The sequence below is a fragment of the Pleurodeles waltl genome, chromosome 12 (genome assembly GCF_031143425.1).
Source record: "Pleurodeles waltl isolate 20211129_DDA chromosome 12, aPleWal1.hap1.20221129, whole genome shotgun sequence".
Taxonomy (NCBI): Eukaryota; Metazoa; Chordata; class Amphibia; order Caudata; family Salamandridae; genus Pleurodeles; species Pleurodeles waltl.
In genome coordinates this window covers 110,340,688-110,365,255 of record NC_090451.1, presented here as the reverse complement: position 1 = coordinate 110,365,255, position 24,568 = coordinate 110,340,688, and the positions used below count along the sequence as shown (strand labels likewise).

General features: G+C 47.8%; 1 non-coding gene across 1 annotated transcript; it reads right to left on the bottom strand.

The window, feature by feature from the left end:
• Nucleotides 1-637: 637 nt before the first annotated feature.
• TRNAH-GUG (transfer RNA histidin (anticodon GUG)) lies at nucleotides 638-709 on the bottom strand. Its single transcript has one exon. It is a non-coding gene; the product is annotated as a tRNA-His (tRNA).
• Between the last annotated feature and the right edge of the window lie 23,859 nt (nucleotides 710-24,568).

Sequence of the window (24,568 nt, the reverse complement as noted above, 5' to 3'; positions counted from 1 at the left end):
CTTTTCCTCCGCTCTTGGGTAGATGTCTTTCCCCACATTACTCCAAATTCCACAAAGGAGCGTAATTGTGTAATTCACGATTCGACCACGACTAATAAACTTGGCTTAAGTTTTAAAACTTTCCCTCTAGCTGCCCGGTGATCCGTCGGGTGCGGGATGATGAAGCCAAACGCTGATTGGGTGAGCGCGCCGCTCAGTGTCCTTCTCCGTCGCCTCTTTCTTTCAGACCCTTGGGAGCTCAGTCTTACTTTCTATACAAATATATATTTTTAGACCTTTTTTCTTCGCGGCCTGAATTGCTGCAAAAACTGATATTTGACTAGCAGGATCCCTTTCAACATTGAAAGCTACTCCGCGTCAGTACAGGAGCCTCGGCGCTGCAGGTACAGGAGACACAGACATCCATCCCTCTTGCTGACCGGGTCCCGTGAAACCAAACTGTAGCTCATACTTTTCACATCAGCACCGCCACAAACGTAAAAGCGCAGAAAGGTGAAATAAATAATAACATTGTTAACGCGTTCTTCAAAGACATTTAATTTCACCGTTGAAATTAGGTTCAAGCTCTTAACTCATGTAAATATTAAGAAGTGAGAATAAAAACGCTGCCTGACTGCCGTGACATTGCCACCCTCAATGCCGTGACTCGGATTCGAACCGAGGTTGCTGCGGCCACAACGCAGAGTACTAACCACTATACGATCACAGCGAGCTACTTGGGCTCTGAAAAGACTACCCTGGTGTGGCTCTGATAGGCTTAAAAAAGGTCAAAGTGTCCGTGGAGTGGATAGATTTAGCGTTTGTTTAAAACCAATTTTTTCAAGTTAGATCAGGGTCTTTTCTTTGAGTAGCAGATCACAGCAAATATTTACCTCTCTGCTTCCAGTGACAAGACTCCCCATAAACCAAGAAGCCCAGACTTCTTAACAAGATCCACCACTCTGCCCTGCAAGTCTCAAGTGTTCTATGAGTGCTGGGGTCGGGGAAGTGAACACTGCAAAAACTTAATCCACGGCCGACCAAACTCCTCCAGGTCAGGAGGGGCTCGGAACAGGCCCCCACATATTGTTGTTTTTTTCTTTTCTGGGTGTCTCTTCAGACACATTCAGCTGCTTGGTGCATACTGCTTTAGAGTTGCATTGTGTGGAATGAAGTGGCGTAAACTTGACTAGCAAACAATGGAGTGGTGATGAATGGAGGGTCATAGAAGGGAGTAGATTGAAGTGCAAAGAGTAGAGTGACGTAATGTGTCATAGAATACAGTGGAATATAATGAAGTGGTGTGCCTTGGCATGGCGTTGAATAGCATTGTGAGGAATGGAGTGGCATAGAGCAGAGTGGGGTAGAGAGGAGTGAGGTTGCATAGAATGGCATAGAGTAGCATAGAGTAAAGTAGTGTGGTGTAGAGTGGCATAGTGTGGTGTAGAGTGAAGTGGCATGGAATGGCATAGAGTCAGAGAACAGTGTGTCATGGAGAGGGGTGGCAAAGAATTAGGAGGAGTGGAGTCGGACTGCATGAAGTAGAGTGTTGTGGAGTTGAGTAGCATAAAGTGGCGTTGCATGGAGTGACACTGTGGTGTAGAGAGGAGCAGAGAAAAAAGTGGCATAGAGTAGAAAGGCCTACAGGAGAGTAGTGTAGAGTGGCACAGCATAGAGTAGTGTGCAGTAGAGTGGCATAGAGTAGAGCGCATGTAGTGCCATTGAGTGATATTGTGTGAGATGGAGTGGAGTGGAGTACAGTGAAGTGGCATGGAATGAAGTAGTATAGAGTAGAGTGGGAGAGAGTAAAGTGGAGTGGCATAGAGTGAACTAGAGTAGAGCGTAGTGGGATAGAGTGGAGTAGCATGGAGTGGAATGGAGAGGCAGAGAGTAGGGTAGAGTGCAAAAGTGTGGAATGGCATGGAGTTGAGTGGAGTGGCATAGAGTAGAGTGGCATTCTGTGGGGTGGATTAGAGTGGCATGGAGTGGCAAACAGTAGAGTGGAATAGAGCTTAGTGGTGGAGAGTACAGTGGCTTAGAGTGGAGTATAGTAGCATGGAGTAGAGTAGCGTAGAGTAGAGAGGGGTGCAACGGAGTAGAGTGGCATAGAGTTGAGTGGTGTACAGTGGCGTAGAGTAGAATGGGATAAAATAAAGTGGCGTACAGTAGACTGGAGTAGAGTAGCATAGAGTGGAGAGGCATAGAGTGGAGAGGAGTAAAGTAGAGTGGAATTGTATAGAGTAGAGTTCAGTTGAGTATTCTAGAGTGATGTAGAGCAGAGTGGCATAGAGTCACATAAAGTGGCATTTATGAAGTAGGGTGGCGTAGAGAGGAATGAAGGGAAGTGGCATAGAGTAGAGTGGAGTGGAGTGGAGTAGAGGGGCATAGCAGAGAGTGACAGGGTGGAGTGGCATAGAATGGAGTAGCATAAAGTGGAGTGAAGTGGCGTATAGTGGAGTGGCATAGATTAGAGTGGCATAGAGTGGAGTGATAGAGTGGAACAATGTAGATTAGAGTGGAGTAGAACTGAGTAGAGTGGAGTGGTATAGAGTTGCACAGTGTAGAGTGCAGTGGCACTGAGGGGAGTAGAGTATAGTCATGCAGAGGAATACAGTGTGAGAAAGTAACTAAAGTGTCAATACAGACGGCGTTTAGGGTGAAAAATAAGCTGTATGCTTGTCATGAATGTTGGAAAGCACATTGCACATCCAAGAATGATAAGAAAACACTTTTAAAATATAAAAAATAGCGTACTGTAGAAAGACGAAAAGAACACATGTACTTGGTCCATCCTCCATGGAGGAATGAACACAAGAAAGGAAGATTCAGTCTATGGGAGCTAAGCAATCGAAATATTGCAAATGTGAGTGACATAGAAAACAATTAATGGTAAGTAAGCTATGGGCGTGTGGTAAGCCCACTGAATTCTAAACAATATGTCTCACAGCACATTCACTGTGTACGCAAGACATAAAAAGGTGTGACTAAGAGAATTCTGAGATTTAGAGCTTGACAGCAATTCACAACCCAACCAAATTGAGCCCTATATAATAATTTACAACAGAGCCAAAGTACACCTTTTATACCCCCAATGGTGGAGGTAAGATATTCAGCAGACACGTGGTCTCCCAGTGCTAAAGGATTTTGGCTAGATATGAAGTGGGCGAAGTGCCCTGAAAACATTATAAAAGTAGGACACGTGCTATAAGCAGACATCACTTCCTTGGCAAGGCAGAAGAAAGGGCACTTCAGAGGGAAGAAATGAGAGGGCTGAGGAACAGACAGATAGCTCCCCTATGGGCAGAGGTGGCGGGAGCATGGAACACTCCTGACATGACTATGATGACGATGCAGATGGGCCTCTTAACTTGCGGAGTTAGGAGCACGACAAACTCACCTCTCCTAGACCTCCCTGGAAGATCATACACTGGGGAGGGTTCCCCTGGGTCCCTTCCCCCCCCCCGGCTGGGCCCCATACAGCTGTAGACACACTCACACGATGCGTAGTTAGGTCTCGGTTTCTGGGCAAGTTGTTTGGCTTGCTTGTTATTTGTTGTAATAAGAGATGATGAGTACCTGACGTGCCAGAGCTGGAAATGGTGGGAACCGACCACCCTGCTCCATGGGCATACAGCGCTGAACCGGAGACCCACAGGAGGCCCCTACCACAGATCACAAGCCTGCTTACAGATTTATGCAAGGAACAGCCCTCAGCGTGGTGGTAACATAATATAATAGCAGTAATGGGTAACTGTTCAAAAGTTGTCATGGAAAGGAGATTCATACAGCTCTGCAACCTGTTACAATCCTGTGAATAATATGTACCATCTGAAATACCAATAAATAAAAAAAATAAAAAATCTGCTGCACAACTTAGGGTAAGGCTGGTGTTGTAGTGGTAGATCTGAGGCCCTAGGAGAGCTGGAGACCCCACAGAGCTACAGCAGCTCAGAAGTCCACTTAGGCTTCATCAGGGACCCGTTTTGTGACTTGAAAACCCATTAATGCAACTATAAAGGGGTGAAGTAAATGTCATCAACATTGCATAAACTGGTGTTCTTTGCAGTTTTTTTAATAAATAACAGCGCCCGGAAGCCCTTCTGACTGTGAAGGTTTGTTTAACAAATAGTGTTGTAACAACATAAAAGAGGGGGAACTGTAAGACAGTTGCACAGATAGAAGGACGGATAGAAGGTTAAACAGATCGTCATAAATAAGCCACATGCACCGATGCATCTGTACAGGTTTGTAGACAGAAAGGCAGGTATGTAGCTGTTAGTAAATCATGGATGAGATATAATCAGCTTCACAGAAACCGCTGTAAATCACACGCGCCTGCTTTAGAAATAACCACGCCACGAAGACCTTGGCAGTCAGCATATAGGCTTTAAAGTGTTAACATAAACAGAGATGGGCAGAAATAGGCAGTAAGGCAGATACCCAGATTGAAATAGAAAGTAAATAGAAAGCACATGTAGTAATAGACGTGGACCGATAAGTATATAGAGAAGCAGCTGTTGGTACGAAAATGGGATCACATATTGTAGGAGGCTGGACTGGCTTGTAGTGAGTACCAAGGGGTACTTGCACCTTGCACCAGGCCCAGTTATCCCTTATTAGTGTGTAGGGTGTCTAGCAGCTTAGGCTGATAGATAATGGTAGCTTAGCAGAGCAGCTTAGGCTGAACTAGGAGACGTGTGAAGCTACTACAGTACCACCTAGTGTCATATGCACAATATCATAAGAAAACACAATACACAGTTATACTAAAAATAAAGGTACTTTATTTTTATGACAATATGCCAAAGTATCTTAGAGTGTACCCTCAGTGAGAGGATAGGAAATATACACAAGATATATATACACAATAGCAAAAATATGCAGTATAGTCTTAGAAAACAGTGCAAACAATGTATAGTTACAATAGGATGCAATGGGGAAACATAGGGATAGGGGCAACACAAACCATATACTCCAAAAGTGGAATGCGAACCACGAATGGACCCCAAACCTATGTGACCTTGTAGAGGGTCGCTGGGACTATTAGAAAATAGTGAGAGTTAGAAAAATAACCCTCCCCAAGACCCTGAAAAGTGAGTGCAAAGTGCACTAAAGTTCCCCTAAGGACAAAATAGTCGTGTTAGAGGAATAATGCAGGAAAGACACAAACCAGCAATGCAACAACTGTGGATTTCCAATCTAGGGTACCTGTGGAACAAGGGGACCAAGTCCAAAAGTCACAAGCAAGTCGGAGATGGGCAGATGCCCAGGAAATGCCAGCTGTGGGTGCAAAGAAGCTTCGACTGGACAGAAGAAGCTGAGGTTTCTGTAGAAACGAAAAGGGCTAGAGACTTCCCCTTTGGTGGACGGATCCCTCTCGCCTTGGAGAGTCGTGCAGAAGTGCTTTCCCGCCGGAAGGACGCCAACAAGCCTTGCTACACGCAAATCGTGCGTTTGGCGTTTTTGGACGCTGCTGGGGCCCAGGAGGGACCAGGACGTCGCAAATTGGACCTGCAGAGAGAGGGGACGTCGAGCAAGACAAAAAGCCCTCAATGAAGCAGGTAGCACCCGGAGAAGTGCCAGAAACAGGCACTACGAGGATGCGTGAAACGGTGCTCGCCGAAGTTGCACAAAGGAGTCCCACGTCGCCGGAGACCAACTTAGAAAGTCGTGCAATGCAGGTTACAGTGCCGTGGACCCAGGCTTGGCTGTGCACAAAGGATTTCCGCCGGAAGTGCACAGGGGCCGGAGTAGCTGCAAAGTCGCGGTTCCCAGCAATGCAGCCCAGCGAGGTGAGGCAAGGACTTACCTCCACCAAACTTGGGCTGAAGAGTCACTGGACTGTGGGGGTCACTTGGACAGAGTCGCTGGATTCGAGGGACCTCGCTCGTCGTGCTGAGAGGAGACCCAAGGGACCGGTGATGCAGCTTTTTTGTGCCTGCGGTTGCAGGGGGAAGATTCCGTCGACCCACGGAGATTTCTTCGGAGCTTCTGGTGCAGAGAGGAGGCAGGCTACCCCCACAGCATGCACAAGCAGGAAAACAGTCGAGAAGGCGGCAGGATCAGCGTTACAGAGTTGCAGTAGTCGTCTTTGCTACTATGTTGCAGGTTTGCAGGCTTCCAGCGCGGTCAGCGGTCGTTTCCTTATCAGAAGGTGAAGAGAGAGATGTAGAGGAACTCGGCTGAGCTCATGCATTCGTTATCTAAAGTTTCCCCAGAGACAGAGACCCTAAATAGCCAGAAAAGAGGGTTTGGCTACCTAGGATAGAGGAAAGGCTACTAACACCTGAAGGAGCCTATCAGCAGGAGTCTCTGACGTCACCTGGTGGCACTGGCCACTCAGAGCAGTCCAGTGTGCCAGCAGCACCTCTGTTTCCAAGATGGCAGAGGTCTGGAGCACACTGGAGGAGCTCTGGACACCTCCCAGGGGAGGTGCAGGTCAGGGGAGTGGTCACTCCCCTTTCCTTTGTCCAGTTGCGCGCCAGAGCAGGGGCTAAGGGGTCCCTGAACCGGTGTAGACTGGCTTATGCAGAATTGGGCACATCTGTGCCCAACAAAGCATTTCCAGAGGCTGGGGGAGGCTACTCCTCCCCTGCCTTCACACCATTTTCCAAAGGGAGAGGGTGTCACACCCTCTCTCAGAGGAAGTTCTTTGTTCTGCCATCCTGGGCCAGGCCTGGCTGGACCCCAGGAGGGCAGCTGCCTGTCTGAGGGGTTGGCAGCAGCTGCAGTGAAACACCAGGAAGGGCAGTCTGGCAGTACCAGGGTCTGTGCTACAGACCACTGGGATCATGGAATTGTACCAACAATGCCAGGATGGCATAGAGGGGGCAATTCCATGATCATAGATATGTTACATGGCCATATTCGGAGTTACCATGGTGAAGCTACATATAGGTAGTGACCTATATGTAGTGCACGCGTGTAATGGTGTCCCCGCACTCACAAAGTTCAGTGAATTGGCTCTGAACAATGTGGGGGCACCTTGGCTAGTGCCAGGGTGCCCTCACACTAAGTAACTTTGCACCTAACCTTTACCAGGTAAAGGTTAGACATATAGGTGACTTATAAGTTACTTAAGTGCAGTGTAAAATGGCTGTGAAATAACGTGGACGTTATTTCACTCAGGCTGCAGTGGCAGGCCTGTGTAAGAATTGTCAGAGGTCCCTATGGGTGGCAAAAGAAATGCTGCAGCCCATAGGGATCTCCTGGAACCCCAATACCCTGGGTACCTCAGTACCATATACTAGGGAATTATAAGGGTGTTCCAGTAAGCCAATGTAAATTGGTAAAAATGGTCACTAGCCTGTCAGTGACAATTTGGAAAGAAATGAGAGAGCATAACCACTGAGGTTCTGATTAGCAGAGCCTCAGTGAGACAGTTAGTCACTACACAGGTAACACATTCAGGCACACTTATGAGCACTGGGGCCCTGGGTTACCAGGGTCCCAGTGACACATACAACTAAAACAACATATATACAGTGAAAAATGGGGGTAACATGCCAGGCAAGATGGTACTTTCCTACACAACCCCCCCCAAACGAAGGACAATAAGACTAGCCATTACCTGATGAGTCTTCATTGTCTAAGTGGAAATATCTGGAGAGTCCATCTGCATTGGAGTGGCTACTCCCAGGTCTATGTTCCAATGTATAGTCCATTCCCTGTAGGGATATGGACCACCTCAACAATTTAGGATTTTCACCTTTCATTTGTTTTAGCCAAAGTAGAGGTTTGTGGTCTGTCTGAACAATGAAGTGAGTGCCAAACAGGTATGGCCTCAACTTCTTCAGAGCCCAGACCACAGCAAAGGCCTCCCTCTCAATGGCAGACCAACGCTTTTCTCTAGGGGTCAACCTCCTACTAATAAAAGCAACAGGTTGATCCTGGCCCTCAGAATTAAGTTGTGATAGGACTGCCCCTACTCCTAATTCAGATGCATCAGTTTGGACATAGAATTTTTTAGAGTAACAAGGGCTTTTCAGGACAGGTGCAGAGCACATGGCCTGCTTCAGCTCCTCAAAAGCTTTCTGACAGCTTGCTGTCCATAATACCTTTTTAGGCATTTTCTTGGATGTGAGGTCATTAAGAGGGGCTGCAATGGAGCCATAGTTCTTAATGAACCTCCTGTAGTACCCAGTGAGGCCTAGGAAGGCTCTCACCTGAGTCTGAGTGGTAGGGGGAACCCAATCAATAATAGTTTGGATTTTCCCCTGAAGTGGTGCAATCTGTTCCCCACCAACAAGGTGTCCCAGATAAACCACCTTACCCTGCCCTATCTGGCACTTTGAAGCCTTGATAGTGAGGCCTGCCTTTTGCAGAGCCTCCAAAACTTTCCATAGGTGGACCAGGTGATCATCCCAGCTGGAGCTAAAGACAGCTATATCGTCCAAATATGCTGCACTGAAAGCTTCCAGCCCTTGCAGGACTGTGTTCACCAACCTCTGAAAAGTGGCAGGTGCATTTTTCAAACCAAAAGGCATTACAGTAAACTGGTAATGTCCTCCAATGGTAGAAAATGCAGTCTTAGGTTTAGCATCTTCTGACAATTTGATCTGCCAATACCCTGCAGTCAAATCAAAAGTGCTTAGATACTTGGCAGATGCCAGTGTATCTATGAGCTCATCTGCCCTGGGTATAGGGTGAGCATCAGTTTTGGTTACCAAGTTGAGACCTCTATAGTCTACACAAAACCTCATTTCCTCCTTTCCATCTTTAGAATTGGGTTTTGGTACCAGTACCACAGGAGAAGCCCATGGACTGTCAGAGTGCTCAACCACTCCTAGTTCCAACATTTTCTGAACTTCTTGCTTTATGCAGTCCCTGACATGGTCAGGCTGCCTATAGATCTTACTTTTGACAGGTAAACTGTCTCCAGTATCTATAGTGTGTTCACACCAAGAAGTGGTGCCTGGCACAGTAGAGAAGAGTTCTGAAAATTGTCCTAGGAGATTTATGCAATTATCTTTTTGCTCAGCAGTAAGACAATCAGCCAAAACTACACCTTCCACAAGAGCATCTTGTTCTGTGGAAGAGAAGAGATCAGGTAGAGGATCACTGTCTTCTTCCTGTCCCTCATCTGTTGCCATGAGCAGGGTGAGATCAGCCCTGTCATAGTAGGGTTTCAGGCGGTTGACATGGAGCACCCTAAGGGGACTCCTGGCAGTGCCTAAGTCAACCAAGTAGGTGACTTCACCCTTCTTTTCAACAATTGTGTGGGGTCCACTCCATTTATCTTGGAGTGCTCTTGGGGCCACAGGCTCCAAGACCCACACTTTCTGCCCTGGTTGGTACTGAACCAAAACAGCCTTCTGATCATGCCATTGCTTCTGGAGCTCTTGGCTGGCCTGAAGGTTTTTACTGGCCTTTTTCATGTACTCAGCCATCCTTGATCTGAGGCCAAGTACATAATCCACAATATCCTGCTTAGGAGCTTTTAAAGGTTGTTCCCAACCCTCCTTTACAAGTGTGAGTGGACCCCTAACAGGGTGTCCAAAAAGAAGTTCAAAGGGGCTGAAGCCCACTCCTTTCTGGGGTACCTCCCTGTAGGCAAAAAGGAGGCATGGTAGAAGGATATCCCATCTCCTGCGGAGTTTTTCAGGGAGACCCATAATCATTCCTTTGAGAGTTTTATTAAATCTCTCTACCAGTCCATTTGTTTGTGGATGATAGGGTGTTGTGAACTTGTACGTTACACCACACTCCTTCCACATGGCCTTTAAGTATGCAGACATGAAATTGCTTCCTCTGTCTGATACTGCTTCCTTTGGGAAGCCCACCCTGGAAAATATTCCCAGGAGGGCCTTTGCCACTGCAGGAGCTGTAGTGGTCCTTAAAGGAATAGCTTCAGAATATCTTGTGGCATGGTCCACTACCACTAAGATAAACCTATTGCCTGAAGCAGTAGGAGGGTCAAGGGGGCCAACTATGTCAACCCCTACCCTTTCAAAGGGAACCCCAACCACAGGCAGTGGGATAAGGGGTGCCTTTGGAGTGCCACCTGTCTTGCCACTGGCTTGACAGGTTTCACAGGACTTACAAAATTCTTTTGTGTCCTCAGACATCCTAGGCCAATGAAACAATGATACCAATCTGTCCCAAGTTTTCATTTGACCCAGGTGCCCAGCTAAGGGAATGTCATGTGCCAGTGTTAGGAGGAACTTTCTGTACTCCTGAGGAATCACTAATCTCCTGGCAGCTCCAGGTTTAGGATCCCTATGCTCAGTGTACAAGAGGTTGTCCTCCCAGTAAACTCTGTGAGAGTCACTGACATCCCCATTAGCCTGTTTGACAGCTTGCTGTCTGAGACCCTCTAATGTGGGACAGGTTTGCTGTGCCACACTCAGCTCCTCCCTGGCAGGCCCCCCTTCACCCAAAAGCTCAGCAGTGTCTGCTTCCAGCTCCTCTGGTGTAGGTTCTGCACAGGGAGGGAATTCTTCTTCCTCAGAATTAGAATCCACTGTAGAGGGAGGGATAGTAGGAAGTGGTTTGCTTCTACTAGCCCTAGCTTTAGGGAGCACTTGGTCCATTGTTCCAGGATCCAAGCTTCCCTGTCCTTTTTGCTTTTTGGCCTGAGCCCTTGTCAAAGCAAAAATATGCCCTGGAATGCCCAGCATTGCTGCATGGGCCTCCAACTCCACATCTGACCAAGCTGATGTCTCCAAATCATTCCCTAATAGACAGTCTACAGGTAAATCTGAAGCTACCACAACTTTCTTTGGACCAGTTACCCCCCCCCAGTTGAGATTTACAACAGCCATGGGGTGGCTTTGTGTTATGTTGTGAGCATCGGTTACTTGGTACTGGTGTCTGTAGGAGGCTGGACTGGCTTGTAGTGAGTACCAAGGGGTACTTGCACCTTGCACCAGGCCCAGTTATCCCTTATTAGTGTATAGGGTGTCTAGCAGCTTAGGCTGATAGATAATGGTAGCTTAGCAAAGCAGCTCAGGCTGAACTAGGAGACGTGTGAAGCTACTACAGTACCACTTAGTGTCATATGCACAATATCATAAGAAAACACAATACACAGTTATACTAAAAATAAAGGTACTTTATTTTTATGACAATATGCCAAAGTATCTTAGAGTGTACCCTCAGTGAGAGGATAGGAAATATACACAAGATATATATACACAATAGCAAAAATATGCAGTATAGTCTTAGAAAACAGTGCAAACAATGTATAGTTACAATAGGATGCAATGGGGAAACATAGGGATAGGGGCAACACAAACCATATACTCCAGAAGTGGAATGCGAACCACGAATGGACCCCAAACCTATGTGACCTTGTAGAGGGTCGCTGGGACTATTAGAAAATAGTGAGAGTTAGCAAAATAACCCTCCCCAAGACCCTGAAAAGTGAGTGCAAAGTGCACTAAAGTTCCCCTAAGGACAAAATAGTCGTGTTAGAGGAAAAATGCAAGGAAAATACAAATCAGCAATGCAACAACGATGGATTCCTGACTGAGGGTACCTGTGGAACAAGGGGACCAAGTCCAAAAGTCACAAGCAGCTCGGAGATGGGCAGATGCCCAAGAAATGCCAGTGGTTGGTGCAAAGAAGCTCTTACTAGGCTGAAGAACTGTGAATACTGCAGGAACGACAAGGCCTAGAGACTTCCCCTTTGGAGGATGGATTCCACACGCCTTGGAGAGTCGTGCAGAAGTGTTTTCCCGCCGGATGAACGCCAACAAGCCTTGCTACACGCAAATCATGCGTTTGGCGTTTTTGGACGCTGCTGGGGCCCAGGAGGGACCAGGAGGTCGCAAATTGGACCTGCAGAGAGAGGGGACGTCGAGCAAGACAAAGAGCCCTCACTGAAGCAGGTAGCACCCGGAGAAGTGCCAGAAACAGGCACTACAAGGATGCGTGAAACGGTGCTCGCCGAAGTTGCACAAAGGAGTCCCACGTCTCCGGAGACCAACTTAGAAAGTCGTGCAATGCAGGTTAGAGTGCCGTGGACCTAGGCTTGGCTGTGCACGAAGGATTTCCGCCGGAAGTGCACAGGGGCCGGAGTAGCTTGCAAAGTCGCGGTTCCCAGCAATGCAGCCCAGCGAGGTGAGGCAAGGACTTACCTCCACCAAACTTGGGCTGAAGAGTCACTGGACTGTGGGGGTCACTTGGACGGTGTCGCTGGATTCGAGGGACCTCGCTCGTCGTGCTGAGAGGAGACCCAAGGGACCGGTAATGCAGCTTTTTGGTGCCTGCGGTTGCAGGGGGACGATTCCGTCGACCCACGGGAGATTTCTTCGGAGCTTCTGGTGCAGAGAGGAGGCAGACTACCCCCACAGCATGCACAAGCAGGAAAACTGTCGAGAAGGCGGCAGGATCAGCGTTACAGAGTTGCAGTAGTCGTCTTTGCTACTATGTTGCAGGTTTGCAGGCTTCCAGCGCGGTCAGCGGTCGATTCCTTATCAGAAGGTGAAGAGGGAGATGCAGAGGAACTCGGCTGAGCTCATGCATTCGTTATCTAAAGTTTCCCCAGAGACAGAGACCCTAAATAGCCAGAAAAGAGGGTTTGGCTACCTGGGAGAGAGGAAAGGCTACTAACACCTGAAGGAGCCTATCACAAGGAGTCTCTGACGTCACCTGGTGGCACTGGCCACTCAGAGCAGTCCAGTGTGCCAGCAGCACCTCTGTTTCCAAGATGGCAGAGGTCTGGAGCACAGTGGAGGAGCTCTGGACACCTCCCAGGGGAGGTGCAGGTCAGGGGAGTGGTCACTCCCCTTTCCTTTGTCCAGTTTCGCGCCAGAGCAGGGGCTAAGGGGTCCCTGAACCGGTGTAGACTGGCTTATGCAGAATTGGGCACATCTGTGCCCAACAAAGCATTTCCAGAGGCTGGGGGAGGCTACTCCTCCCCTGCCTTCACACCATTTTCCAAAGGGAGAGGGTGTCACACCCTCTCTCAGAGGAAGTTCTTTGTTCTGCCATCCTGGGCCAGGCCTGGCTGGACCCCAGGAGGGCAGCTGCCTGTCTGAGGGGTTGGCAGCAGCAGCAGCTGCAGTGAAACCCCAGGAAGGGCAGTCTGGCAGTACCAGGGTCTGTGCTACAGACCACTGGGATCATGGAATTGTACCAACAATGCCAGGATGGCATAGAGGGGGCAATTCCATGATCATAGACATGTTACATGGCCATATTCGGAGTTACCATGGTGAAGCTACATATAGGTAGTGACCTATATGTAGTGCACGCGTGTAATGGTGTCCCCGCACTCACAAAGTTCAGTGAATTGGCTCTGAACAATGTGGGGGCACCTTGGCTAGTGCCAGGGTGCCCTCACACTAAGTAACTTTGCACCTAACCTTTACCAGGTAAAGGTTAGACATATAGGTGACTTATAAGTTACTTAAGTGCAGTGTAAAATGGCTGTGAAATAACGTGGACGTTATTTCACTCAGGCTGCAGTGGCAGGCCTGTGTAAGAATTGTCAGAGCTCCCTATGGGTGGCAAAAGAATTGCTGCAGCCCATAGGGATCTCCTGGAACCCCCATACCCTGGGTACCTTAGTACCATATACTAGGGAATTATAAGGGTGTTCCAGTAAGCCAATGTAAATTGGTAAAATTGGTCACTAGCCTGTTAGTGACAATTTGAAAGTAATGAGAGAGCATAACCACTGAGGTTCTGGTTAGCAGAGCCTCAGTGAGACAGTTAGGCACCACACAGGGAACATATACATGCACACCTATGAGCACTGGGGCCCTGTGTGACAGGGTCCCAGTGACACATACATATAGGCCACAAACCTATGAGCACTGGGGTCCTGACTAGCAGGATCCCAGTGACACATAACAACCATACTGAAAACATAGTGTTTTCACTATGAGCACTGAGGCCTGGCTATCAGGATCCCAGTGAGACAGTGAAAACAGTGACAAACACCCTGACATACACTCACAAACAGGCCAAAAGTGGGGGTAACAAGGCTAGAAAGAGGCTACCTTCTCACACAACCCCCCCCCAAACGAAGGACAATAAGGCTAACCTTGGCCAGTTGAGACTTTATTGTCTAAGTGGTGATAAGTAGAGAGTAGCTCTGCAATAGACTGGTTACTCCCTTTATCATCCACTATATGGTTACTTCCCTGTGGGGATGTAAACCACCCTGTTTGAAGTTTTTTAGCTAAGCAACAATGTGAAGATGTATTTTCAGAGTTTCTATCAGTAAGTTTTAGTTTAGAGCAGTGGGAATTGTCCACTGAACCTATTTGTAGTGATGGAAATGCCAGACAGGGATGCTGTCTCAGAAAAGCCATAGCTGGGCAAAAACTTTGTCCATCTGGCTGGAAGAGAGAACAGGGATGCTGTTTCTCTTGAGTTGGAGCAGGGCAGGGATGCTGTCCTATCAGCTCCACACTAGGGCAGGGATGCTGTCCTAAGTGTTGTGAGGCAGTGCAGAGTTTCTGCACTAAAGTTTCTCTGGGAGGGTTGGAGGGATGCTCCATGTTAACTAAAATGGTGCTCTTTTTCTCACCAATGTTAGTTATCCCACAGAGAGGAACTTCCACCTCAGGGAGTCCAGCTTTGCTAGCTGATGATTCCCTTGGAACAGGTGCCACCCCAGGAGAGGTTTCTCCCACCACAGGAATAGTATCCTGAATGGTAGGGTGGTTAGGGGATACTGTGATACCCTTTTTACCAGTTGATGGAGAGGGATCCTGAGTTTTCAGGCCTTCTCTACTTTGCTTTTTCATTTCACTTGAAATGAGAGGGAAAAATTCCTCAGGGATGCCCAGCATGGCTGCATGGGCATAAAACTCTACATCAGCCCAACCTGAGGCCTCTAGGTCATTACCTAAGAGACAGTCTACAGGTAAGCTAGGTGATACCACCACCTGCTTAGGGCCAGTAACTCCACCCCAACTAAACTGAATTATAGCTAAGGGAAGAAACTTAGTGGAGTTATGGACATCAATAATCTTATACTGTTGTCCAATGATGTGTTGTTCAGGAGGCACTAGGTTTTCAGTCACCAAAGTGAAACTGGCACCTGTGTCCCTGTAGGCCAAGGCCTCAACACCATTTATTGAAACTGTCTGCCTGTACTTATCCATTGTAAGGGGACAAGCAGCCAGTGTGGCAAGGCCAATGCCACTAGGTGTGACAGAAACTGTCTTGGGACTGATGACATCAGTTTCCACTATGGACCCATAAGTGAACCCAACTACACCCTTTGTTTGACTGTTGCCAGCAGTCCCACCACTAGTACCACTACTGCTAGGGGCACTAGAGCTTGATGTATTAGTGGTGGTAGGCTCAGGGGGTTTACCTGGACAGGACTTATCCCCTGGCCTATGGCCTCTGTTTTTACACACAAAGCACCAAGGCTTTTTAATGTGTGCAGGTTGGGAAGAAGAGGAAGAATTTGTTTTATCCCCACCCTCTGAAGAGTGTTTAAGATTTGATGTGGGATCTTTGGTTTTACCCTTATCCCCATGCTTATCTTGAGATTTTTCACCATCTTTCTTCTTATTGCCATCCTTGTCACCCCCTGTATGAACTTTTCTGTTCACCCTTGTTCTGACCCATTTGTCTGCCTTCTTTCCCAATTCTTGGGGAGAGGTCAGATCAGAGTCTACCAGGTACTGGTGCAACAAATCAGACACACAATTATTAAGTATATGCTCTCTCAGGATTGTGTTATACAGGCTTTCATAATCAGTAACTTTACTGCCATGTAACCACCCCTCCAAGGCCTTCACTGCCTGGTCAATGAAATCAACCCAGTCTTGTGAAGACTCCTTTTTGGTATCTCTGAACTTTATCCTGTACTGTTCAGTGGTTAAGCCATAACCATCCAGGAGTGCATTCTTAAGAACTGTAAAATTATTGGCATCATTTTCTTTCACAGTAAGGAGCCTATCCCTACCTTTTCCACTAAATGATAGCCATAGGATAGCAGCCCACTGCTTTTGAGGGACATCCTGTACAGCACAGGCCCTCTCAAGTGCAGCAAACCACTTGTTAATGTCATCCCCCTCCTTGTAAGGGGGAACTATCTTATGCAGATTCCTGGAATCATGCTCTTTTGCAGGATGACTATGGGGAATACTGCTGCTGCCACCATGGGTATCTAAACCCATCTTCTGTCTTTCCCTCTCTATTTCTAAAGACTGTCTATCCAAATCCAGCTGTTGCTTCTTGAGCTTCAGTCTGGTTTGCTCCACTCTCAATCTATTGAGCTCCCTTTCTAACAATCTGTCATCAGGGTGGGTGGGAGGGACATTTCTAGATACAGAGGTATGATGGGAATGAACAGAAGGAGACCTGTCCCTTACAGAGGGCACCCTAACAGCTTGGCTACCAGTATAATGTGAGAGCACATCATCAGTATGATGTGATTCAACCTCTGTACCAACTATGCTAGACTGTCTAGTAATGGGCAGGCTGAGAAGTTTCTTTCCTGAACCTTTTCCTGGGGGAGTCCCTGGATCAGATTGAGAACCATTAGCTACTTTTTCTACAGATTGGGCACTTATGGCCTTATCCTGTACTCTAAGCATATTAATTAACAGTTCTAAGGAAGGATTCTTCCCTACACTCAAACCTCTCTCTATGCAGAGACTCCTTGCTCCTTTCCAGCTAAGGTGATCATATGCAAGTTTGGACAGTTCAACTTTTTGGCCTGTGCCAGACATTTTTTAGAGAGAGTTAAAGTGATAGACAAAGAGAAAAAAGTTTTCAGAACTTTTTGGAAAGACAGAAAAAACTTTTTAAACTTTTAAGAACTTTTTGAAAGTTTAGAAGTACTTTTCAGCACTTAGAAAAGAGTGAAAAGAGGAAATGCAAAACTTTTTGGCTATGTGTATATACACTGACCTTGTTTTGTATATTTTTCTCTTATGAAAAGTACAATGACAAGAGTGGTAAGTAGTCTCAAAGCACTTATCCCACCGCTGCACAACCAATGTAGGAGGCTGGACTGGCTTGTAGTGAGTACCAAGGGGTACTTGCACCTTGCACCAGGCCCAGTTATCCCTTATTAGTGTATAGGGTGTCTAGCAGCTTAGGCTGATAGATAATGGTAGCTTAGCAAAGCAGCTCAGGCTGAACTAGGAGACGTGTGAAGCTACTACAGTACCACTTAGTGTCATATGCACAATATCATAAGAAAACACAATACACAGTTATACTAAAAATAAAGGTACTTTATTTTTATGACAATATGCCAAAGTATCTTAGAGTGTACCCTCAGTGAGAGGATAGGAAATATACACAAGATATATATACACAATAGCAAAAATATGCAGTATAGTCTTAGAAAACAGTGCAAACAATGTATAGTTACAATAGGATGCAATGGGGAAACATAGGGATAGGGGCAACACAAACCATATACTCCAGAAGTGGAATGCGAACCACGAATGGACCCCAAACCTATGTGACCTTGTAGAGGGTCGCTGGGACTATTAGAAAATAGTGAGAGTTAGCAAAATAACCCTCCCCAAGACCCTGAAAAGTGAGTGCAAAGTGCACTAAAGTTCCCCTAAGGACAAAATAGTCGTGTTAGAGGAAAAATGCAAGGAAAACACAAATCAGCAATGCAACAACGATGGATTCCTGACTGAGGGTACCTGTGGAACAAGGGGACCAAGTCCAAAAGTCACAAGCAAGTCGGAGATGGGCAGATGCCCAAGAAATGCCAGCGGTTGGTGCAAAGAAGCTCTTACTAGGCTGAAGAACTGTGAATACTGCAGGAACGACAAGGGCTAGAGACTTCCCCTTTGGAGGATGGATTCCCCACGCCTTGGAGAGTCGTGCAGAAGTGTTTTCCCGCCGGATGGACGCCAACAAGCCTTGCTACACGCAAATCGTGCGTTTGGCGTTTTTGGACGCTGCTGGGGCCCAGGAGGGACCAGGACGTCGCAAATTGGAACTGCAGAGAGAGGGGACGTCGAGCAAGACAAAGAGCTCTCACTGAAGCAGGTAGCACCCGGAGAAGTGCCAGAAACAGGCACTACGAGGATGCGTGAAACGGTGCTCGCCGAAGTTGCACAAAGGAGTCCCACGTCGCCGGAGACCAACTTAGAAAGTCGTGCAATGCAGGTTAGAGTGCCGTGGACCCAGGCTTGGCTGTGCACGAAGGATTTCCGCCGGAAGTGCACAGGGGCCGGAGTAGCTTGCAAAGTCGCGGTTCCCAGCAATGCAGCCCAGCGAGGTGAGGCAAGGACTTACCTCCACCAAACTTGGGCTGAAGAGTCACTGGACTGTGGGGGTCACTTGGACAGTGTCGCTGGATTCGAGGGACCTCGCTCGTCGTGCTGAGAGGAGACCCAAGGGACCGGTAATGCAGCTTTTTGGTGCCTGCGGTTGCAGGGGGACGATTCCGTCGACCCACGGGAGATTTCTTCGGAGCTTCTGGTGCAGAGAGGAGGCAGACTACCCCCACAGCATGCACAAGCAGGAAAACAGTCGAGAAGGCGGCAGGATCAGCGTTACAGAGTTGCAGTAGTCGTCTTTGCTACTATGTTGCAGGTTTGCAGGCTTCCAGCGCGGTCAGCGGTCGATTCCTTATCAGAAGGTGAAGAGGGAGATGCAGAGGAACTCGGCTGAGCTCATGCATTCGTTATCTAAAGTTTCCCCAGAGACAGAGACCCTAAATAGCCAGAAAAGAGGGTTTGGCTACCTGGGAGAGAGGAAAGGCTACTAACACCTGAAGGAGCCTATCACAAGGAGTCTCTGACGTCACCTGGTGGCACTGGCCACTCAGAGCAGTCCAGTGTGCCAGCAGCACCTCTGTTTCCAAGATGGCAGAGGTCTGGAGCACACTGGAGGAGCTCTGGACACCTCCCACGGGAGGTGCAGGTCAGGGGAGTGGTCACTCCCCTTTCCTTTGTCCAGTTTCGCGCCAGAGCAGGGGCTAAGGGGTCCCTGAACCGGTGTAGACTGGCTTATGCAGAATTGGGCACATCTGTGCCCAACAAAGCATTTCCAGAGGCTGGGGGAGGCTACTCCTCCCCTGCCTTCACACCATTTTCCAAAGGGAGAGGGTGTCACACCCTCTCTCAGAGGAAGTTCTTTGTTCTGCCATCCTGGGCCAGGCCTGGCTGGACCCCAGGAGGGCAGCTGCCTGTCTGAGGGGTTGGCAGCAGCAGCAGCTGCAGTGAAACCCCAGGAAGGGCAGTCTGGCAGTACCAGGGTCTGTGCTACAGACCACTGGGATCATGGAATTGTACCAACAATGCCAGGATGGCATAGAGGGGGCAATTCCATGATCATAGACATGTTACATGGCCATATTCGGAGTTACCATGGTGAAGCTACATATAGGTAGTGACCTATATGTAGTGCACGCGTGTAATGGTGTCCCCGCACTCACAAAGTTCAGTGAATTGGCTCTGAACAATGTGGGGGCACCTTGGCTAGTGCCAGGGTGCCCTCACACTAAGTAACTTTGCACCTAACCTTTACCAGGTAAAGGTTAGACATATAGGTGACTTATAAGTTACTTAAGTGCAGTGTAAAATGGCTGTGAAATAACGTGGACGTTATTTCACTCAGGCTGCAGTGGCAGGCCTGTGTAAGAATTGTCAGAGCTCCCTATGGGTGGCAAAAGAATTGCTGCAGCCCATAGGGATCTCCTGGAACCCCCATACCCTGGGTACCTTAGTACCATATACTAGGGAATTATAAGGGTGTTCCAGTAAGCCAATGTAAATTGGTAAAATTGGTCACTAGCCTGTTAGTGACAATTTGAAAGTAATGAGAGAGCATAACCACTGAGGTTCTGGTTAGCAGAGCCTCAGTGAGACAGTTAGGCACCACACAGGGAACATATACATGCACACCTATGAGCACTGGGGCCCTGTGTGACAGGGTCCCAGTGACACATACATATAGGCCACAAACCTATGAGCACTGGGGTCCTGACTAGCAGGATCCCAGTGACACATAACAACCATACTGAAAACATAGTGTTTTCACTATGAGCACTGAGGCCTGGCTATCAGGATCCCAGTGAGACAGTGAAAACAGTGACAAACACCCTGACATACACTCACAAACAGGCCAAAAGTGGGGGTAACAAGGCTAGAAAGAGGCTACCTTCTCACAGTGTCCAAGTATGTGTTGTTCAGGGTGCACCAGTTTCTCAATCACCATTGTGACACTGGCACCTGTGTCCCTGTAGGCCTGGACCTCAACACCATTTATTAGGGTTAGTTGCTTGTACTTCTCCAAGTTATGGGGGCAAGCAACCAAAGTGGCTAAATCAATAGCCCCTTCAGAGACTAAAGTAGCCTCTGTGGTCTCCCTAATCAGACCAACCCCAACTAAATTACCAAAAGTGAGCCCAGCTACTCCCTTGGATTGGCTATTAGTAGGTTTGCTCCCACCACCACTGCTATTAGTAGGGACACTAGGTGTAGCAGTAGGGGTTGTAGTGGTAGGAGCTGTGGTGCCTTTCTTTGGACAACTGGGATCTGTTGTCCAATGGCCTTTTATTTTACATAAATAGCACCATGGTTTCTTTTCCTTGTTCTGATTAAAGGAGGATTTGGACCCACCACCCCCACCAGAGTGTTTTTGTAGGCCTGATGAAGACTCATTTTTAGATCTGTCCCCACCCTTGTCTCAAGACTTACCATCCTTCTTTTTGTTGCCATCTTTGTCACCCCCTGTATGAACTTTTCTGTTCACTCTTGTTCTGACCCATTTGTCTGCCTTCTTTCCCAATTCTTGGGGAGAGGTCAGATCAGAGTCTACCAAGTACTGGTGCAACAAATCAGACACACAATTATTAAGAATATGCTCTCTCAGGATTAAGTTATACAGGCTGTCATAATCAGTAACTTTACTGCCATGTAACCACCCCTCCAAGGCCTTCACTGAATGGTCAATGAAATCAACCCAGTCTTGTGAAGACTCCTTTTTGGTCTCTCTGAACTTTATCCTGTACTGTTCAGTGGTTAAGCCATAACCATCCAGGAGTGCATTCTTAAGAACTTGGAAATTATTGGCATCATTTTCTTTCACTGTAAGGAGCCTATCCCTACCTTTTCCACTAAATGATAGCCATAGGATAGCAGCCCACTGCCTTTGAGGGACATCCTGTACAACACAGGCCCTCTCAAGTGCAGCAAACCACTTGTTAATGTCATCCCCCTCCTTATAAGGGGGAACTATCTTGTGCAGATTCCTGGAATCATGCTCTTTTGCAGGATGACTATGGGGAATACTGCTGCTGCCACCATGGGTATCTAAACCCAACTTCTGTCTTTCCTTCTCTAATTCAAAAGACTGTCTATCCAAATCCAGCTGTTGCTTTTTAAGCTTCAGTCTGGTTTGTTCCACCCTCAACTTATTGAGTTCCCTCTCTAACATTCTGTTATCAGGGTTGGTGGGAGGGACATTTCTAGAAACAGAGCTATGATGGGAATGAACAGAAGGAGACCTGTCCCTTACAGAAGCCAACTTAACAGCTTGGTTTACAGAAACATTACTACCAGTATGATGAGAATAAATGCTTTTGCTATGATGTGAGACAACACTATTTGTTTGGTGTGGCTCATCATCATTACCATCTATGCTAGATTGTCTAGTAATGGGCAGGCTAGAAAGTTTCTTTCCTGAATCTTTTCCTGGGGGAGTCCCTGAATCAGATTGGGAACTATTAGGTACTTTTTCAACAGATGGGCCACCTCTGTCCTTATCTTGTTCTCTAAGCATGTTAATTAACAGTTCCAAGGCAGGATTCTTCCCTACACTCAAACCTCTCTCTATACAGAGACTCCTTGCTCTTTTCCAGCTAAGGTTGTCATATGCAAGTTTGGACAGATCAACACTTTGGCCTGTGCCAGACATTTTTTAGAGAGAGTTAAAGTGATAGAGAAAGAGACAAAAGTTTTCAGAACTTTTTGGAAAGACAGAAAAAAACTTTTTAAACTTTTAAGAACTTTTTGAAAGTTTAGGAGTACTTCTCAGCACTTAGAAAAGAGTGAAAAGAGGAAATGCAAAACTTTTTGGCTATGTGTATATACACTGACCTTGTTTTGTATATTTTTCTCTTATGAAAAGTACAATGACAAGAGTGGTAAGTAGTCTCAAGCACTTATCCCACCACTGCACAACCAATGTAGGAGGCTGGACTGGCTTGTAGTGAGTACCAAGGGGTACTTGCACCTTGCACCAGGCCCAGTTATCCCTTATTAGTGTATAGGGTGTCTAGCAGCTTAGGCTGATAGATAATGGTAGCTTAGCAGAGCAGCTTAGGCTGAACTAGGAGACGTGTGAAGCTACTACAGTACCACCTAGTGTCATATGCACAATATCATAAGAAAACACAATACACAGTTATACTAAAAATAAAGGTACTTTATTTTTATGACAATATGCCAAAGTATCTTAGAGTGTACCCTCAGTGAGAGGATAGGAAATATACACAAGATATATATACACAATAGCAAAAATATGCAGTATAGTCTTAGAAAACAGTGCAAACAATGTATAGTTACAATAGGATGCAATGGGGAAACATAGGGATAGGGACAACACAAACCATATACTCCAAAAGTGGAATGTGAACCACGAATGGACCCCAAACCTATGTGACCTTGTAGAGAGGGTCGCTGGGACTATTAGAAAATAGTGAGAGTTAGAGAAATAACCCTCCCCAAGACCCTGAAAAGTGAGTGCAAAGTGCACTAAAGTTCCCCTAAGGACAAAAGAGTTGTGTTAGAGGAATAATGCAGGAAAGACACAAACCAGCAATGCCACACTGTGGATTTCCAATCTAGGGTACCTGTGGAACAAGGGGACCAAGTCCAAAAGTCACAAGCAAGTCGGAGATGGGCAGATGCCCAGGAAATGCCAGCTGCGGGTGCAAAGAAGCTTCGACTGGACAGAAGAAGCTGAGGTTTCTGCAAGAACGAAAAGGGCTAGAGACTTCCCCTTTGGTGGACGGATCCCACTCGCCTTGGAGAGTCGTGCAGAAGTGTTTTCCCGCCGGAAGGACGCCAACAAGCCTTGCTACACGCAAATCGTGCGTTTGGCGTTTTTGGACGCTGCTGGGGCCCAGGAGGGACCAGGAGGTCGCAAATTGGACCTGCAGAGAGAGGGGACGTCGAGCAAGACAAAGAGCCCACACTGAAGCAGGTAGCTCCCGGAGAAGTGCCAGAAACAGGCACTAAGAGGATGCGTGAAACGGTGCTCGCCGAAGTTGCACAAAGGAGTCCCACGTCGCTGGAGACCAACTTAGAAAGTCGTACAATGCAGGTTAGAGTGCCGTGGACCCAGGCTTGGCTGTGCACAAAGGATTTCCGCCTGAAGTGCACAGGGGCCGGAGTAGCTGCAAAGTCGCGGTTCCCAGCAATGCAGCCCAGCGAGGTGAGGCAAGGACTTACCTCCACCAAACTTGGGCTGAAGAGTCACTGGACTGTGTGGGTCACTTGGACAGAGTCGCTGGATTCGAGGGACCTCGCTCGTCGTGCTGAGAGGAGACCCAAGGGACTGGTGATGCAGCTTTTTGGTGCCTGCGGTTGCAGGGGGAAGATTCCGTCGACCCACGGGAGATTTCTTCGGAGCTTCTGGTGCAGAGAGGAGGCAGGCTACCCCCACAGCATGCACAAGCAGGAAAACAGTCGAGAAGGCGGCAGGATCAGCGTTACAGAGTTGCAGTAGTCGTCTTTGCTACTATGTTGCAGGTTTGCAGGCTTCCAGCGCGGTCAGCGGTCGTTTCCTTATCAGAAGGTGAAGAGAGAGATGCAGAGGAACTCGGCTGAGCTCATGCATTCGTTATCTAAAGTTTCCCCAGAGACAGAGACCCTAAATAGCCAGAAAAGAGGGTTTGGCTACCTAGGAGAGAGGAAAGGCTACTAACACCTGAAGGAGCCTATCAGCAGGAGTCTCTGACGTCACCTGGTGGCACTGGCCACTCAGAGCAGTCCAGTGTGCCAGCAGCACCTCTGTTTCCAAGATGGCAGAGGTCTGGAGCACACTGGAGGAGCTCTGGACACCTCCCAGGGGAGGTGCAGGTCAGGGGAGTGGTCACTCCCCTTTCCTTTGTCCAGTTTCGCGCCAGAGCAGGGGCTAAGGGGTCCCTGAACCGGTGTAGACTGGCTTATGCAGAATTGGGCACATCTGTGCCCAACAAAGCATTTCCAGAGGCTGGGGGAGGCTACTCCTCCCCTGCCTTCACACCATTTTCCAAAGGGAGAGGGTGTCACACCCTCTCTCAGAGGAAGTTCTTTGTTCTGCCAACCTGGTCCAGGCCTGGCTGGACCCCAGGAGGGCAGCTGCCTGTCTGAGGGGTTGGCAGCAGCTGCAGTGAAACCCCAGGAAGGGCAGTCTGGCAGTACCAGGGTCTGTGCTACAGACCACTGGGATCATGGAATTGTACCAACAATGCCAGGATGGCATAGAGGGGGCAATTCCATGATCATAGATATGTTACATGGCCATATTCGGAGTTACCATGGTGAAGCTACATATAGGTAGTGACCTATATGTAGTGCACGCGTGTAATGGTGTCCCCGCACTCACAAAGTTCAGTGAATTGGCTCTGAACAATGTGGGGGCACCTTGGCTAGTGCCAGGGTGCCCTCACACTAAGTAACTTTGCACCTAACCTTTACCAGGTAAAGGT